Below are 2643 nucleotides of genomic sequence, written 5' to 3'. Positions count from 1 at the left end.
CATGCTCAGAAAAATATGGAGATTATTGTAACCTTTATTTTAGCCTTTTTTTTCTGCGGTGGTTCAGCGGGGGACTGCGTCAGCGGCTTCACCCGGAGGCGCTCCAGGCGGCAGGGACACAGAAGCAAACCCCCGCCTACTCATTGTCCAGCGGTTTATAGTACAGTGCGGCGCATATTATTACAAAATTGATTTTTCTTCATAAATCTGAGCATGCGGCTCTTAATCAGGTGCGGTCTGTAGCCCGGAATTTTCGGTAATTGAAAAGTCCCTTTTCTATTGTTTCAAAATAGGTAAAGTTTACAAAAAAAATTACTTTATACAACACATGTTAAAATGCTATTTAATCTCAAAGTGCGTCACCAAATTGCGAAATCATCAATCCTAAAAATGAGATTGCAATTAATTCTTTTTCCAATAATTTTTAGTTTCGGTCAGTGGAGATTTGAACAATCATCTGCTCGCATTTAAGAAAACCTCAAGAATGAATGAATGACTGCCAAGATTCCTCTTCTTGTCATTGGTTTGTCAGGCAATTTGACACGGAAGACGAAAGTGTCTTTTTCTGTGTCCACTGTATGCCGAGCGCTCTGTCCACTGATAGAGCTTCAGAGCTGAGATCCGTGTTTTTCCTTTGACCTCTGTGTTTTTCGGGTCTTGACTGAAGTCCTTTTCTGTTATGACTTGTCCAGTTAGTCAATGTAAATCCTCCTTTAGCACACAAGATGCGAAGGTCTTTAATCAGTGTCACAGCTTCGTCTTCGGTAGCAACACTTTTCAGGCAGTCGTCGACATAAAAATTGGACAGGACTGTCCGCACAGCTTCTGGTGGCGTGGTGATTTGGTTATCTTGAGCAGTACTTTTCAGTGCATACAATGCAATGCTCAGTGAGGAGGTTGCACCAAAGAGGTGTACCGTCATTCTGAACTCTTCCAAGGGTTCGTTCAACTTGCCGCCAGGCCACCAAAGAAATCGCTGGAGGTCTGCGGCGTGTTCTTCACCTGATAAAACATTGATTCAATATCGGCCATCATCGCGACTGGCTCCTCACGAAATCTTAAAAGGACACTAATGAGGGTTGTCGGGTCCTTGTAGCAGTCAACTATTCAGAGACTGGTCTTGAAGAGATGTGGCACAATCAAAGACCACTCGCATTTTTCTTTTCTTAGGGTGATACACCCCATGGTGCGGTATGTATGATAATCTGCCATCGTCTCTGTTCAGCTGATCATTTGGGGCCCGAATGGCATATCCCTTTTGAATGACAGTATCCATGAAAGCCTTGTAGTCTTCATCCTCATGCAGTACCTATCCCAAATTGGGTCATTTTTGGACAGTTGGACAATTGTACACACAGCCAAAAGAGTGAAAAATAACTCCACGAAGCTGGAATTTTGCATAGGATGTCAAAAGGGCTCAAAGTTCAAAATGACAGCAAGCTGGACATTTTTGAACATTACAGTTGGTATATATGACATCGTGACATATTTGGCCTACAAGGGCAGTAAAAATCCCAAAAAGGACACATTGACGCCCATTATAAATTCCAATTTTCAATAGACTGTAAAACTGATGTTTCATCATGCATTTTTCCAAATCTCTGCACAAATCACATCACCGGCGGCTCACTAATACGATCAAAGCTTGAGAATTGAAATACGAGAGTTTTACCTCACTTTCCACGAGATGGCGCTAGAGCGTAAGATATAATTCTCGTGCCGACTCTTTACGTCATTGAGGAAACATCCAGTTCGTCATTTTCATTCGAATAAACGGTCTAGTTTGTGGGGCGAGGTCTATTTGCATCTGTGTGTATGGACATGATCGTACGGGCACGTCACATCTAACAGTAATGAGCAAAGACATCAAAGTAGTACTTTTCCGCCATTTTGTGCACATTGGATTGTAAGGTCGTACGCGTCTCTTGCGGAGACGTCAGCCAGACAGACTCAACTTCCTGGTGTCACCTCTAAAGATGTCCCACCCGCGTATGTTGCGCATAAATTACATTGTTTTGCACGTTCACGCTCGCGCGCACGTGCAAAACAATGTAATGCAGTTTGCAGAGCATTGCTCGCTGGGTGCTTTTTGGAAAATCAGGTGTTATTTTTTGAAAATCGACTTTTGAATTGGTCAAGCTGTTATGCAATGCATGCCCCGGCCGTGTGGTCTCGGAATGAACGTGACGCGCGGGTACGCGCGTTCGCGTGAACGCGCTGAGCACAGGCCAAACAGCCACGTTTTAGGAGTGTACTTACGGCCATTTGAAATGATGGGCTTGTCAGCCTTTTTTCTCGTCTGCACGCCAGTCGATCGCGCATGCACAATGTGCATTTGTGCACAGGCATGCCCAGTGCCCTGGGCGTGTGTTGCACGAGCATTGCTGTTTGAGGTTGCAGCACGCACTAACGAATACAATGCATTGCAACGATAGTTACTGGCTGGACGTTGTTTTGAAAATCAAGTTTTTTTTTTCTGAAAATCGAGTTTTACGTTGGGCGAAAGATCATCAACTATATGTCGGAGAACTACGGGAACTTTATGCACGTAAACGCACGAAAAGTATGCCAATCATGTGCATGCGAGAAAGAGAAAGTATATAGCTTTTGCGAAAAACCACTTCGTGCTTCGAATTATTGTGG

Source organism: Hippocampus comes, unplaced genomic scaffold (assembly GCF_001891065.2).
Source record: "Hippocampus comes isolate QL1 unplaced genomic scaffold, H_comes_QL1_v1.1 scaffold507, whole genome shotgun sequence".
NCBI classification, from domain to species: Eukaryota; Metazoa; Chordata; class Actinopteri; order Syngnathiformes; family Syngnathidae; genus Hippocampus; species Hippocampus comes.
This window is presented reverse-complemented; position numbering follows the sequence as displayed.